General features: G+C 37.7%; 1 protein-coding gene across 2 annotated transcripts in view; it reads left to right on the top strand.

Moving 5' to 3' along the window:
- LOC130455777 (dedicator of cytokinesis protein 9-like) overlaps positions 1-17223 on the top strand; it is a 167140-nt gene that overhangs the window by 98670 nt on the left and 51247 nt on the right. The window contains exon 1 of one of the 2 annotated variants that reach the window (XR_008913876.1): positions 46-966. The exons of the other annotated variant lie outside the window; for it this stretch is intronic. The gene's annotated coding sequence lies outside the window, so the exon portion shown is untranslated. Of the gene's footprint in view, positions 1-45; positions 967-17223 lie in introns of those variants that run through there. 2 annotated transcript variants of the gene reach the window in all.

Raw genomic sequence — 17223 nt, 5'->3', positions numbered from 1 at the left:
GGTGTGGGGAGTTTCTTTATTTTCTACCCTAAAGTCCTGTGAGAAAACAAACTCCTACTTTAGTGGTGGCTAAAGCATTTTAGAAGACTATATATATATACATAGTCATCAAACAAACCCAAGCGGTAAGGTAGTGAGTGATTAATATTTTAAGCTCTGTGTAATGTGTTTCACAATATACATTTAAGAATCTCTTGCATCAAAGCTGTAATGGCTTGAGAAAAATGACCTTCTGTCCCTGAAGCTCTTTGAGCATAATCTTGAGGGGAGCCTTGCCGTCAGGCTACTAGGAAGTCATCCTTCTACTCATCGATACCACTATCATTGCAATCCTACAAATAGCCTGCATGCATCCAAGCTTCCTTAGAATTTCAGAGTCCATGCTTCCATCTTCCTAAGTGTTAAATTCATCCTCCTGCTAAGCAGGCGCATTTAAGAGACTTCATTATTGCAATTTTTTCTCTAAGGCATAGAAATGTTAGGATGTGGCAGATGAATAAGACAATAATAACCAATTAAGGGGCTTTATTAGAGGGCTGAGAATGATCTTATGAAGCCCAATTGATCTCCTGACTTGTATTGGCTATTCTACATCCATGAATCTCACTGTCCCAAGGAGCGGAGAAGAGATGACCCTGTAGGAAGATGCAAAGGTAACATTGTCTCCAGAATCCTGGTGGGAAATGTAGGGGAAGAACAAAGCCTTATTGTCATCTGGGTGTCTCTGAAATCAAAGAGATAGCCAGATCTTATGTGGAATTCAGTTGAACTTTGAGTGAGGTTGAGGTTAGAAGTGTACTGTCTGTCCAAAGGAAAGAATCTCTTCTCAGAGCAAACCAGTCCACGGTAGGAAGACAAACCTGAAACTGGGAGGTGAATCAGCAGCTGTGAGCTGACTTTGAATTTGAGGAGTCCCTACTCTCTCTTTCTGCTGGTTGACCCACTACGAAGGATCTTTTTACATAGGTGAGTGGGATAGATTTTCTTCTTTGCTAGCTCCTCTCTAGCAAGCTGAATTCATTATATATAATTCATTAAGTATGTAAGCCCTTTCCTCTAAAGGCAGAAGACAGGAGGAACCTTTAGACACACTAAAACTTGTTTTGTTGACGAGATGAAACCTTACCATTTCTCTATTAGGTGATATTTCAGAGTTTACTAATATTATTTTAGCTAAAGTGAAAGATGTTTAGGAATCACAGCCTTGGCAAGCAGATGGGGCATGTCCAAAGTCTACAGCTGTGCTACTACCACTGGGCCTGAATGGATGACTTAAATTCTCAAGGGACTCTTTTGCCTTATCTGGGACTGAGGGGAAGAAATCCTTGGTAATCTCCCATTTCTTTTTCTTATTTCTGTATCTAGGAATTCCCAGAGCAGAAGGAAGTCCCTTGGTCTTTGTAATACTATTTTAATCCATTGTGTTTGTATGGTAAAAACAAAATTCAAGACTAGTTTTTCATAGGTTAGCAAGGCTGCCTGTTTATCCTGTTTCTATTAATTAAAATTCTATTCATATTTAGCTTTATAGAAAATAATTATGACTATGGAGAAGTCAGTGAACCACTAAGAACCTTAGTTGCCTTCTCTGTAAAACGAGGGGTTTGGACTTTATGACCTAAAACATCCTTTCCAGGTCTAAATCTGTGATCCTGTATCTGAGATCTGAGTCATTGAGAGTAGGAAGGAAGGAAGCAGAGGAAGGCGAATGCTTAGTGCTAGAACTGGAAAGTAGAAAAAGAATGGCTCATTTCTAGAAAAGAAAAAAAATGTTATTTCACTATGAGTCCTCATGTGGGTAAATTATAAGTAACATTTTTTGGCCATTCTTGGAGAGATTCCTTTTTTCCCCTCCTCCTCATCTTATGTCAGGCAGATACCTTCTGCTACTATAGCCTTCTTCACCATGAAGAAGCTACCCTTCTTGCTAAGGCAAATCCTATCAGTACAAGTGATTCCATTCCATCTCAGTCTTATCAATCAGTCTTCTTCCTCCAGACCACATCTGCTAATCTTATGAAGAGGTGGGGCTGGGACCCCAAGGCTCTATCTAGAACCTTGTGAATTCAGCAACTCTCCTGGATTCATTGATCATCTGTAATGTTGGTGATTTTCCAATCTACTTCTCTTAGTCCTAACCTCTCTGTTGACCTTCATTCTCCAATTAACTATTAGATATCTCAAACTGGATATCTTGTAATTATTGGAAACTCGGTTTATTCAAAACTGAACTCATTATCTTTGCCTCCAAAATATTTTCTCTTCCAGACTTCCCTATTGCTGTCTCATCCACCCTGGCTTGCAATCTAAGTGCCATCTTCAGCTTTTGTTCTCTCACCCCACTCCCCTTATCCAATTTGTTATCAAGACCTGATGATTTTGCCTTTGCAACATTTCTTGATAACACCTTCCTGCCCAATACTGCTTCTATCCTGGTGCAGGCTCCTTCATCTCCTCATTACTGGACTTTTGCAATAGCTGATGCATCTGTCTGCAATAAATCTCTCCCTACTCCAACCCATCCTTTATTCAGCTACCAAAGTGATTTTCCTAACATGAAGATCTGACCATGGTGCCTCCTGCTTAGTAGACTTCAATGGTTCTTTTATCTCCAGGATCACATGGGAATTCTTTTGTTTGGTATTCAATTCCCTTCATAACCTGGCCATCCCTGTTCATCTCCTCTCCTCTTCCTTCTGGTTTCCTTATACCTGACAGGCCTCCTTAGCTTTTCCTAAAACATTGCACTTCATCTTTTCACTCTTGGCATTTTCATTGACTGTTCCTTGTTTCTGGAATGCTCTCCTTCCTCATCTACATCTCTTGACTTCCTTTGAGCCCAGCACAAATCCCATCTTTTGCTGGAAGCCTTTCACAGACTCTTTTATTTTCAGTCCCTTCCCTCTCTTGATTATTTCCCATTTTTCTACAGTCATTTGTTACATTGTCTCCCCCATTGGGCTGTGAGCTTCTCTACATAGTTACTTCTATAGTTATTTTTTACATTATCTCCCCCACTAGATTGTGAACTTTTGGAAACACAGTGGTTTCTACACATTTGTTTGTTATGTTATCTCTCCCGTTAGATTGTGAACTTTTCTTCATAATTATTTTCTACATAGTTGTTTGTTACATTGTCTCCCCCATTAGATTGTGAGCTTTTCTACATAGTTTCTACATAGTTGTTTGATGTGTTGTCTCTCCCATTAGATCGTCAACTTCTCTATTGTCTCCCCCATTAGATTGTGAGCTTCTTTACAGTTGTTTCTATATAGTTCTTTGTTATGTTGTCTCTCCCATTAGATTGTGAGCTTCTCTACATAGTTGCTTCTACATAGTTGTTTATTATGTTGTCTTCCCATTAGACTAGGAGCTACTTGAGGTCAGGGACTGTTTTTTAAAAGTCTTTCCTCATATCCTCAACATTAAGCACGATGACTGGCATATAGTAGATGCTTAATACATGCTTAGTTAATAAAGCTAATTTAATAAATAGAAAAGGAAATGACAAACCCATTCCAATGTCTTTGCCAAAAAAATTACAAATGGGATCACAAAGAGTCAAACGCCACCGAAGCTACTAAACAACAATAATAAATGCTTATTGAATGACATTCAGAAAGACAAAAAACTGTGTGAGGTCATATCAGTGATCTGTGCAGTCCAATATTATTTTTCTAACAATAGAAGCCAAATAGATGAGATTTTAGTCCCTGAAGCTTATCTAAAATCTATCGTTTTGTCTAAAACCCATACCTCTCTCTTAGTATCAGTTCTTAGATAGAAGAGTGGCAAGGACAAGGCAATTGGAGTTAAGTGACTTGCCTCGGCTCATATAGCTAGGAAGTGTCTAGGGCCAGGTTTGAACTCAAGTCCTCTCAATTTCAGGCCTGGTGCTCTACTATGCTACCTAGCTGGCCATTTTGGTTTTGCTTTTAAAGTATCCTTCATTTCCTAGTTAGCCTATTTTAAGAAGTAATCCATTAATCCGGGGATTTATCTGGCCCCCATTGCACTTCCAGAAGGAGCACCTCTTTCATTGGTGGTCAGTGAGAGGAGCACTGGATGTGGTGGTACCGCAAAGCACAGCATCAGTCACATGTAGTACTACTTCCAGTGACATAATCCTTTGTGTGGCGCCTTGTTCTGAGAGTAACTGAATGAGAACAAGGCGCCTTGCAAAGGATTATGTGGCTGCACAATGATACCGTGTATACTGCTGCCCGGTAGAGTGGTGGCAGTGAGGGGCTTGTGCAAGGTGTGACAGGCCCATCACAGCCAGTGCTGCAGCCTCTGCTATCCCAGACAGCGTATACAGATTTGTTCATAGTTTTTTTTAATAGTCCGGCCCTCCAATGATCTAAGGGACAGTGAACTGGCCCCCTATGTAAAAAGTTTGGAAACCCCTGCATTAATCTATCTAAAACCGCTTCTTGAGCTTATTTTTAGCTTTCTTTATCACCTCTTAGGACAGCAAATTCTGCTATTTGCTATCTACTGTGTAAAGTGATAATTATTATTTGTTCTTAGATGACCTCTTTTCTGATTTGGGGTACTCCCTAACTGATAGCACAAGATTGTATGAACGTGTTCAACCTGTTTATACTTTGGGTGTCTGAAGACTTAGGTGGCATGCATCCTAGACTCTTATTTAAACTACCCATATACCTATACAAGTGGTTCCATCGCCTTGATGGTTTTACTCATTCTTTTCTGGGCATTATTCAGAGAATTTATGTCAGTTTTGAGGTATGGAGTCCAGAATGCCAGGACTGAACTATACGCCCTTCATCTTCTAGGTAGGGTAATGCTGTGCCACTGATGCTTGACCTAATGATAACCCAACATTTTTCTGTTTATTTCTGGTAACAACCATACATGGGGTTGATATTTTCAACTAATTACTCAAAAGAATTCTTCCTGTTGGATTGAACTAGCAGTTTACTGTTAATCTTTGTGCCTAAATGCCACATTATGTAGCTCAGTGCTATGAATGCATCATGTCATGGGAAAAGCATTGGTCCTAAAATTGAGTTTGAATTCCACCTCTGACATTTTTTAGCTTGTGGGCATGGGCCTGAGTTACTAGTCTGTTACTAGTCTGTAAAATGTGCTTTCCTTAGTATGGATTCTTAATTCAGTGTCTATAAACTTGGTTTTAAAAACATCAATAACCATATTCCAAAATATTGGTTTCCTTTGTTCTCCTTTATCTTATTTTAGGTGCAAAATTATTCTGAGAAAGGGTATAGAGATTTCAACATACTGTCAAAGGGGTCTATGTCACACAAAAAACCCCAAAACTGGTGGCAAAAATGTTAAGAATGTCTTAGGGGGTTGTGAGAATAAATGCTTTCAAAACCTTAAAATCCTATATAAATTTCACCTATTCTTATTGTCAGTGTTGTATTTTCCCCTTATGGTTAAATACAATTTACAGAATATTTTATAGATACTGAAATTATTTTTAGTTGTTTGTAGACTAGAGACTTTGGTTTCTTTCCCCCTTTGTGCATATAAATGGAGCCTGCTCTTAATGTTGACATTCAATAAATGTTCATAGTGTTACCTACTGATTGGGGATGATACCTATTTAAATGTCCTGTGTGTCTGGGCAAATTGTGTAGTTATCACTTTGATGAAGGGTTTTGCTTCCCTTTCTGAAAGACAAAATGATTACTGCTATTCTCATATATCCAAGGAAAATTCCAAAATGTAACAAAGAAGAAACTCTTTGTTCCAATTTGTGGATATCTGTATTTATGCCACTGGTATGTAGAGATCTTAGATAAGAAGCATGAAAGGCATAATCAGGTTTTTTCCCCCTAATAGAAGTAGCTGAAAAGCATCCCAGAGGCCATCTATTCCATCCCCTCTAATTTTAAAGATGGGGAAACTGTGCCCTAGGGAATTTTAAGTGACTTGTTTAAGGTCACACAAATTAAGGCATCCGGAGTAGTGTCTAAATCCAGGTCCTCTTCAGAACTAGGGCTCTTTCTATTATACTTGGTTACTGTTTGTGACTACTCAAGGAGGCAGTTGGATTGTACAGTGGTAGAGCTCTCAGCTTGGAGTCAGGAAGACCCAAATTCAAATGTGACCGTAGACCCTTACTAGCTATGTGATCCTGGACAAGTCACATAACCTCTTTTTGCCTCAATCTACTAGAGAAGAAAATGGCAAACCACTATAGTATCTTTTCCTCCAAAAAATCCATGAACAATTTGTTCCACAGAGTTATGAAGAGTAGGACATATCTGAGCAATTGAACATGCCTATTTAGAAATGAAAATAAAATGTTGCTCAGATATATTATTTATAATAATTTTTTAGTTATTAGGGGGAAAAAAAGTAGACTAGTCCTGTTTCAGGATGTCCTTGGGCAGCAGAAGAGAAATTCCTTATCAAAATGTGGAATCATTTGCAGGAGAGAGCGACAGCAAAAGAGAGGTGGAAGGAGGGAGGGACAGAGGAAGAGAGGACAAGAGGGAGGGAGAGACACAGAGAGAGAAAGGGAGACAGAGGGAGAAGTTTCAGTTGGGCATTTGTATTCTCCAGAAATGGCTTGGTTTAAGAATATACTGTTTTAATTATCTGTTCTGTGATATAAAAAGAGGTGCAGTTAGGGTTCTCCCCAATATTATATTCATATGTGCAGGAGAGTTGTGTTGACTTCAAAAGTTAAATGCAATTTCCCTCCAAGAAGGTATACCAGTTCAAGCTATTTGTCTTTTTCCCCTTAGCCAACATATGCATTTTGCTCTTCTAGTATAAAGTCAGTGTTAAAATGTTGAAAATAATGGTTCAAGATAGAAGCTTTCGAGAAGCTTTCCTAACACCATTGAGCAGGCAAAAGCAGCAGAGGCTCTGAGATGCTGTGAAATAAATGTATGTTTTCTTACTGGGAAAAGAACAAATTTCTTTAAGAGTGTGGGTAACTGGCCTTAGAACAAGTGAGATTACTCTACCATCAGTACTTGGGCAAAAAGTATATTTGGTTACCAAAGGGCAGAAATGAATTGAGGATTTAATTGCACATTAAACTTTTTTCCTTCCTCAGTAGGTTTTCTCCTTATAGAACCATGGGAGAGATCTGTACTTCCAACAGGAGAGGCTTGGCAGGCTTCCCTATCACCTAGCCTACCTGGTTGTGAGTAAAGAGGGCTCTGTGTGCCAGACTAATGGATTCTGGCTAGAAGGCTTGGCATCTTTTTGCTCTTTCATTTATGGGGCATACTTTGTAAAAATTCTGGTCTCATGCCTACCTACCCAATAGACCATCCAGTATCATTAAAAGGAACAAGTTCCTTTATTTATTATTTGAATTTGTATTTATCTACCAAGTTTCCCTTATTACTGAATATCTCTAGTATTTGCTCATTGCTTGAGGAAATAAGCTCTGAATTATATTTAACAAACAGTGTTATTTATGCCCAACTGAGAAGAAGACCTTGAAGGATTTTTTCTTTTTCATTTGTGCATTTGAGCTTTTGACATAAAAAGTATGATGTGAACTATCCAATGTATTATTCTCCCAAATTTATTAGCATGTTGTATCTAGTATTTCCCCAAGTGTTATAGGATTACAAAGTAAGAAAATAATCTTTGAATTTAATGAATTAAAAAAAAATATATAATTTCTCATCATTTTGTCATCATCACCCCTATGGCTTTTCATTGAGAACCTTTCTTTCTTTTTGTTTTTATTTTGAATTTTTATTTAATTAGTCAATTTATTATTATTTTTTTAAATTTTAATTTAATTTAATTTTTTTGGTTACAATACTCACTTTATTTCTCTCCCTCCCCTCCACCCACCCTTCCCGAAGCCAACACGCAATTTCATTGGGTATTACTTGTGTACTTGATCAGAATCTATTTCCATGTTGTTGGTGTTTGCACTAGGATGATCATTTAGAGTCTATATCCCCAGCCATCTCCCTTCGACCCATGTATCCAAGCAGTTGTTTTTCTTCAGTGTTTTTACTCCGGATAGTGTTCTTTCTCCTAGATTCCTCCAAGTTATTCAGGATCACCATTGCCACCAATGGAGAAGTCCATTACATTCAATTGTACCACAGTGTCTCAGTCTCCATGTACAATGTTCTCTATGCTCCTTTCACTCTGCATCAATTCTTGGAGGTCATTCTAGTTCACATGGAATTATTCATTGAGAACCTTTAGATTCCATCCCCATGCTAGTTACTCTATGTATTTATAGATAGCATAACTGAGATAAAGTTTGTACCATGGAGAAAAATACAATGAATGGATCTAGATTTGTGTAATTAAGAACTATGCAAATTAGATGACATAGAAAAGATGGAATTATCTGTAAAAGTATGAATGGATACATATATAATAAAGAAATATACATTAAATGAGATGGAAAGAACTAAATTAGCTATAAAAGTGTGAATAGATCCAGATTTATATAATAAATATAATGATCTATAGAAGAATGAATGGATCCACATTTACATAATAAAGAAGCGTACAAATCAAGTGAAGTAGGAAAGCAGAACAATCCAGGAAAATACAAAAGTTGAAAGAAGCTTTCAAATAATGGTTTTTGGAAGAGAACTTGTCCATGAGTGCTTTTCCTCTGGAATCCAATCTGGAATCCTTTGCAGGGGCTGATTTTGAGGTACTACATTTGGAGGAAGCTTGTCTCCTCACTCACTCATTTCCTCTGTGCAACTTATAGTCCTAGAGAGTTGTTGTGAGTGCTCTCCTTGCCGGGGATGGCCAGTTTGGGTCAGAGGCAGGACTCGAGTCCTCCTGGCTTCCAGGCTACGTCTCTTGTCACTTATGCCAGACTGCTTCTCCTGGGAATACTCTAACTTCTATTAGTTATGGTGAGTGTTTTTGCTGGAAACAGAATCCTTTTAATCCTTGTCCCCCTAATCATCTCCTGAATTGATTGATGGTCCCAATTCTGCTAGAAAATGAGAGCACTTTCTGTCATGTGCCATGTGTTGTATTTAGGCTGTTCATGTCTGCCTAAATGCAAATAGACCTATTTCACAATATCACTGGACTCAGCCTTTGAAGGTTTTCTTGACTAGACTATTACTTCACCAAATCCTAGGTAACATAACAAATGATCTATCTAGTATTGGGGGAATCCACTATGTCCTGAGGTATCTCATTCCTGCTTTTATTGTTGTTGTTTTCATTGAGTGTTTTCAGTCATATCTACCTCTTTGTGATACCATGTGGGGTTTTCTTGGCAAAAATACTAGAGTCATTTGCCATTTTCTTCATCAGCTCATTTTACAGATGAGGAAACTGAGACAAACAAGGTTAAATGACAGCTAAAAACTATTTAACTATGAGTACTGAGAATTTGAGAATATAATTAATATACAAATAAGAAATCACAATTTGTTTAGCTAAGGAGATGGGCCTGCCTGAATCTGTGTGTACATACACACACACACACACACACACACACACACACACACACACACACACACTTTCAGGCATCTAAGTCCAGTCTGTTTCTGATCTATGATCTTTTTGTTTCCCTAAAAAAAAAAAGTCTGCTTTTTCTAGTTCCAACAGCTTTTCCCCCTGGTCCTGTACCCTTTCCTCTCCCAACAATTTAACAACAGCATTGACTCTTTCCTTTAGCTAAGACACTAATGTTTCTTTTGCCATATAGCTCTTATTGACCTAGAAGCCTCCTCTTTTCTTTGTACTTTTTTTGCATGTTTTGGAAATACCCTACTTTCCCCTTAATCCATTTCTTGGTGGATCCAGAGCTGAAAATTATCCTTTGAAAATTAATCCTGCAATTTAGAAATACTGCCATCAGGTGTCAGTAAGTTTTCTGCCATATGGTCTGAGCTTGCCTACCAGCCAGATTTTCAACTATGAATTTTTTTAGTCTTAAAAGAAAATACACAACAACAACAAAACAATTCAATAAAATAGTCCAAATGATTAGGCATTAATTATTGGGTATCATTCAGTAATATTTCAGAATCAGAACAGAAAATGCCTTTCTTCCCTTGTACAAAAACCCCACAGTATCCCAGTACTCAAGATACTATGTGACTACTATTGTGTGAGCAGTCATGAGAGGGCCAGAAGGATAGTTAAATTTTCATCATCATAAAGATATATTGAATTAGTAGTAGGGAATCCTTAATCAGGAAGTTAACAAGGTCCGTACCTCTCTCTTCTTTATGCCTTCTCATTTTCAGGACTAAAGCAGACCAAGGTAAATGACCCTATATATCTCTCTATTCCCTTTCCTTATCCTTCAATGGTTTAACTATGTTGGGTGATAAAGAGAAATATGAAAGTTTTAAACTGTAATATTGAGAAATGTACACGGTATTAACTTTGTTGTTGTTTTCTATGTAGTCAATAGTAATATTTCCTTCAGGTCGTTGTCAAATTAAAAAAAAAAGTATCACTAGGAATTATTTTTCACTGTAAAATTTTAGATTAGCAAGTAGACATGAAAGTTCCCTTTTCCCTTTTTGTTCTGAAAACTGAACTACCTCTCAAGACTAGGCTGTTACAGAAAGATGTAGGCCATTGGCCAAATTGTAATCTCTGGTGACTAGTGTTTTAAAACAAGTGGAAATTCTGACAGTTTGTGCAGATGCCTGTTTATATAAAAAAACTGGTTGGGGGCCAAAAGTTCAAGCAGACAGTAATGGTCATAATCTAAAAACAGGCTGTATCTGTACAGGAGTTAGACTTAACCCAAGCATTTAAAACTTGGCTGCTTAAAATTTTCTGCAATTTTTTTCAAGCTGCTGTGCCTCCCTTTTTGGGGGGACAATATGGGGAGGGAGTTCTAAGATTAGCCTATTTTTGTTTACTTTACCTACTCTGAAATCCTCAGATATAACTTGGCTAAAACCATACAGTTACTGGATCTGTAAGATTTCAGATAATCCTGAGCAGCACAATCACTCAGAATTTGATGCATTTTTCCCCTGACAGATGAACTTTCCAAAAAGCAAACTCCAGAAACAAAACCCCAGACTTTACAAATGAGGCTATTTTTTGCTTTGACTGATTAAAAGCAGTGCTGCTTCAGATTCCTCACCTTGGTTACCTTCTTCTGTGGGTATATGTGTGTCTCCTATGTGACCCATATTCTGTGGCCACATGCCCACGCTTGCATACGTCTTCTGAATGGAAAGATTAATTAGCTGGAGAGTGTTGAAGGCATCCAGGCAGTTGCCACACAGGGTTTTGGAGGAGATTTAGGAAATTTATTTCCAAAATAGAGAGTGTGTGGGTTCCATGTGCCAGACTCTATGTATTTTTTTAAAAAAAGCAAAATAAAACCTCTTATTTAGATCAAGCCAGTTATCTGTTTGTGGATTATCCACAGAGGAAAAAAAATTATAATTCTAGGCTCTAGACTCTTTCCCCCATTACTTCTGGGATAATTTTGGCTGTTGACTCCTCATATCCTGACATCCTCAATATAAGGATTACAAACTAATTTTAACAACAGACAAAGGAAGCATAAATAGGAAGACAAATCTATTGCTAAAAAAAAAATCATTGCCTAGATTCCATAGCCACATTTTTGTGTTATATGCATATTTCTAATTATCCATTAGCTTGAAAAATTAAAAACTCTCTGTATACGAGTGCTGGATTCAAACAGTGAGCTTGCTGACAAATTTGTTCTTCTCTCCTGAGAGTTTTTCCCTTGTTCTGCTATAGTGGGAGAAGTGAAAGGAGCATCTGGCTTTCTGGAATGGATGGAGAGGCATGATGTGACAGGAAATGGGAGGGGGGAAGGGGAAAGGGGAAAGGAGAACTAGGGAAATGGAGAGCCTAGGAGAGGGGAAGCTTGTAAAGAGAGAAATGTTTGTGGTTGTCATCCAGTGGAAGGAATCATGACTCTTCTCATTCTCTACCACCCTGATGCTTCTTTATCATTTGTACTAGCATTTGATTCTTTGGACCAAGGTCTTTCAATATGGTTTTTCATGTCCCAGTCATCTGGTCATGATGTCCCCTAAATATTTTGGGGCAGAATTAAGTGGCTATAGCCTGAAGTTTTCAATGTCATTATGCTCTTCAGTTTGACAGTGACCCCTTTCCATTTCCTTGCAGGCTCAATATATTTGTAATTTAGTACTTATTCTAAACCTTAGAGGTTCCTGAATATAATCTGTAACTCTGGCTTCTGACTTGGCTTCTGACTTTCAGATGTGACATTTAAGGAGCTACTTTTTGTTCTTTTTTGAGTAGAAAATTGAGGAGCTAAAAAGATCAGGGGTAGATTCTTAGACCCTGGAGGATGAGCCCAGGATTTTATCTATTATGTGTGCAAATAATTTTTACCTTTCAAGGTCTTGGTTTCTTCATTTTTTAAAGAAGAAAATGAGAAGTCTAGACTACATGCTTTCTAAGATTCCTTTCACTTCTAAAAGTTCTATGAACCTTTTGCTCATATATGCCTCATTTGTCCAGTGGTCATCCTATTCTATTCTCTGGTGTACTGCTTTTACAGGGAAGCTTGTGTTATTTTTCAGTATTTCCTGTATCAGTAAAGAGCTTGTGAGACATATTAGCTTACTAGCCTGATGTATTATTTAACCTAGTTAGTCCTACTAGCTTCTCATGGGCGTAGGGCACGGAAAGGATAGGAGTATATGACTTGGCATTTGAAGAATGAACAAGAATTCAATAGATGGAAGAAAAAAGAGATTCTGGATCTAACAAAAATATGCGCAAAGATGTCAAAGTGCAAGATTTTATATTCCTTGCCAAGGTCAACGCCTCTACTTGGGCCTCCTTCAGAAAGCTGTCCATTCTTTTGGTCTGTCTGTCATATTCAATCTTTCCTTGACTAAGCTTCTCTTTCCTGCTGCCTGAAAATATGTTGAGGTCCCTCTAATTCTTAATGCTGCTTGAGAGTCTCTCTCCTTTCTCATCCACCTAGAGCACATACCTGTCCATGTCTTTCCCCAGATTAAAAAGCCTTAGCATTTCCAATTGTCCATATACAAACTCCTCAACCTGACATTTAAACTTCTCCACAATCTGACTGTCACTTACCTTTCTAAACTTATGCGATTGATAGGTAAACTGGCCAATTTGCTATTCTATATAACTGAGGGCTCGCTATTTTAAAAATATTATCTCCCACATATAAAACCCAGGGGAATTTCTCATTGGCTGGGGGTGGGGGGTGGGGAGGGGGGGGACGGAGGGAGGGAGGGAAAGAACATGAATCATATAACCATTGAAAAATATTCTAAATTATTAAACAATTTAAAAATATTATTTCCCATATCTCTGCTTTTCTATAGGTGGTATACCCAATACTTGAAATGTTCTTTTTCTTCGTAGAATGTCTTTAAGACTAAGATTAAGACTCATGAACCATCAGAGGGAATTTTCACATCACCTTAATAGATGTCACTTCCTTCCTTCCTTCCTTCCTTCCTTCCTTCCTCCTTTCTCTTTCTTTCTTTCTTTCTTTCTTTCTTTCTTTCTTTCTTTCTTCTTCTTTCTTTCTTTCTTTCTTTCTTTCTTTCTTTCTTTCTTTCTTTCTTTCTTTCTTTCTTTCTTTCTTTCTTTCTTTCTTTCTTTCATTTCTTTCTTTCTTTCTTCTTCCTTCCTTCCTTCCTTCCTTCCTTCCTTCCTTCCTTCCTTCCTTCCTTCCTTCCTTCCTTCCTTCCTTCCTTCCTTCCTTCCTTCCTTCCTCCTTCCTTCCTTCCCTCCTTCCTTCCCTCCTTCCTTCCTCCTTCCTTCCTTCCTTCCTTCCTTCCTTCCTTCCTTCCTTCCTTCTTCTTTCTTTCTTTCTTTCTTTCTTTCTTTCTTTCTTTCTTTCTTTCTTCTTTCTTTTCCTTTCTTTCTTTTTCTTTCTTTCTTTCTTTCTTTCTTTCTTTCTTTCTTTTCTTTCTTTCTTTCCTTTCTTTCTTTCTTTCTTTTCTTTCTTTCTTTCTTTCTTTCTTTCTTTCTTTCTTTCTTTCTTTCTTTCTTTCTTTCCCTTTCTTTTCCTCCCCTCAGAGGTTGTAATGACTTTCCCTTCCCATTCCTCATATAACACTTTGCTTCTAACTCTGTTCCCTTATTTATTGTGTTGTAGTTATTTGTGACTGTGTTTATTTGTGAATTCCTATAGAAACTCCATGAAGACAGGGAAACTATCCAATATACTGCTCTGTAAATAGTAGATGTTTGAATGGAAACAGACAAATCAGTTAATCAGTTAAATGAATTAATTGAAACTTTAGTTGAAAAGTTTCACAAACCAACATAGGTTATTATTTATAATGGATAAAGTGCTTGCTTTGCCTGAAGGCAGGAAGATCTGAGTTCAAATTCATCATTAGACTCTTAGCTGTTATGCGACCCAGGCAAGTCACTTAACCTGTTTTCCTGTTTCCTCTCCTTTAAAATGGAAATAACAATAGCCACATACCTCCTAGGGTTGTGGTGAGGATCAAATGAAACAATAATTGTAAGTGCTTAGCACAGAGTTTCCTCATCATGATGACAAGACAAAGAAGATGATGTAAAGTAATCATTTACCTTTTCTTGCCTTCTCAGCACCTAGTACAGTGCCTCCACACAAAGATATTTAATAAACAACAAAGTGTCTGTTCCTAAGGACCTTGCCAACTCATTTGAGACCCCCCCAAAAAAAAAAAGATAGAGCCTCATGGGAATAGATACAGAATTACTCTGAAACTAGTGCCAAATTGTGCCATACAAAATAAGGAGATGGAGTTAATGAATTATCTGAGTAGACTTTTTCAGTAAATGAATAACTTCTATAAATAATGAGATTTTGAACTAGGTCTTGGATTGAAGGAAGAGAAGCAGTATTATAAGTTATTGGTGTTAATTTCAGTACTTTGCACCACCTTCCTGCAGAAGAGTCATTTTATTATAATAATTTTTTAAAAACCAGATCTATGTGATGCAGTGAATAGCTTTAATTTAACCCTATGTGTCAAGTTTCCTCATCTATAAAGAGGAACTGGAAAAGGGAAACGGCAAACCACTCCGGTGTCCTTTACCCAGAAAACCCCAAATAGGTCCATAAAGAGTCAGACTTGATTGAAAAATGACTGAACAGCAAATGACTTCATTGGAATAGGAAGCTCCCATGAAGAATTCTATCTTCTTCTTATATGCAACTTAGAAGTCTTAGAGAGATGCCTGGGACACTGAGTGCTTATTATTGTTGGTAAATAGATGAATAACATGGCATCTAGTAGATTGAGAGACTTGCTCAGAGTCAGATCTAACATGAAAGGTAAAAAGGATTTACTTGAATATTCTTGAATTCCCACAAGAGGGTTATATGTTAGTGAAATGAAGTAATACATGTGAACATGCTTTGAAAAAGTTAAAAAAACCAAGCTGCATGAATGTTAGGAATGAAACGCTTCATCAGATGCTTTAGAAAGCTGCTGTATCAAGGGACTCAAATTGCTGCTTTTCATAGTTTGAGACAAAATAAGATCAACCCTTTGACTCTTTCTGAGAAAAGCAAATGTTATGTGCTTAATATTCATTTAATTTCTTAACTCCAGTGGGAAATAAATCTTTGAAAATATTTTGATCACTTTTTTCATAATGGTCGCAAAGGGACTATTTGGCTTCTGCACAGAGTGAAGAATATTTTGGCTCAAAATAGATCTTCCTCTTAATATTTTTAGAATCCCAAAACATTGTTCTTGCAGCAAAATCTCTTAGTGACATTTAGTTGGGTACGGTCTAAAAACAGTGTGTAATTATTTCAGAATCCTTTACCTTTTTACCTCTCTTTTTCTGGTGTTTCCAAATGGAATTTATCCTTCATTCCCTGACTCATCTCCAGAGTATTTTTGTCAAGTAGGTAGAAGGTAGGTGCAATTTCCATTTAATAAATGAAGAATACTGGGATGCTATAATGATAAGGATAAAGACATTTTGGTATTATTTTTGTTAATCCATTTCAGTCATGTCCAACTCTTTGTGACCTTATTTGGGATTTTCTTGGTAAAGATTCTTGAATGGTTTTCCATTTCCTTTTCCAGCTCATTTTACATATAAGTAAATTGAGGCAGAGTTAAGTGACATGCTCAGGGTCACCTAGCTAGTAAATGTCTGAGACCAGTCTGAGATCAGGAAGATGAGTCTTCTATCTAGCAGCCCAGGTAGAGCAGTGACATGTCACTTTATCCACTTTACCACCTGGCTTCCCCAATGATGATAGCTAATGTTTATATAATGCTTTAAGATTTTCTGAGCTCTTATTTGGTTTTTACATTAAATTTATGAGGTAGGCACTATTGTTAGCCTCATTTTACAGATGTTGAAACTGAGATAGGTTAATTGATTTGCCCAGGGTGGCACAGTAAGCAAGTATCCAAGGGAGGATTTACAATCAAGTCTTCCTGACTCCAGATTTAGCCCTTCATCCATTATGATACCTACTTGCATATGGGAGCTCTGTGGCATTTCCAGATCAATTTAAGAGTATTTTTTTTAAACACTTACCCTCTATCTTAGAATCAATACTAAGTCCTGGTGCCAAGGCAGAAGAGCAGTAATGCTAGGCAATTGAGGTCCAGGGTCACACAGCTAGGAAGGGTCTGAGACCAAATTTGAGCCCAGCTTTGGCACATGATACACTGTGCCACCCAACTGCTTCAAAGAGATTTAGAGTTGGAAGGGAACTCAGAGGCCATTTGGTCCAATTGTACAGAATTAATATTGTAAGAAAACTTAAGAACCAGAGAGGTAAATTGTCACAGAAAGTTAGTAGAATGCTAAAGTTTTGAATCCAGGTCACCTAATTCCAAATCTAGCTCCCCCCCCCTCCCCATCCCCCTATCATGTGTCCAATAATATGGCATCACGTAGCAAGTTGATGCTATAATTTAGGTATTATGACTAATAGTCTAGTGTTCCTTCCAGAAATACAGGGCAACCATGCTAGGGTCCTAGCTGGTAGTCTGCCAAGATGGGTTTTGATGTAGGGCTGGTGTGGGTGGAGTGGTGAGCCATTCCTATTTGCCCCCCCCCCCCCCCTTTCTAATGACTCATTGCCAAGATGGGTTTTGCAGTTTAAACATTTTCTTTCTTTTTCAGTAGTGGTATAAAAAGATACATAGCTTTTTATGAACCCCTAGTTAGACAGACACAGTGCTCTGGCACAGGAGATCTGTCTTGCTGTCTTTTCTGGGGATGCTTCCACTCTACTTTGCCTTTTCCCAACTAAGATTCTTCACC

The sequence above is a fragment of the Monodelphis domestica genome, chromosome 8 (assembly GCF_027887165.1).
Source record: "Monodelphis domestica isolate mMonDom1 chromosome 8, mMonDom1.pri, whole genome shotgun sequence".
In the NCBI taxonomy this organism is placed as follows: Eukaryota; Metazoa; Chordata; class Mammalia; order Didelphimorphia; family Didelphidae; genus Monodelphis; species Monodelphis domestica.
The sequence above is the reverse complement of the archived record's forward strand: the minus strand, read 5'-3'. Positions and strand labels throughout refer to the sequence as shown.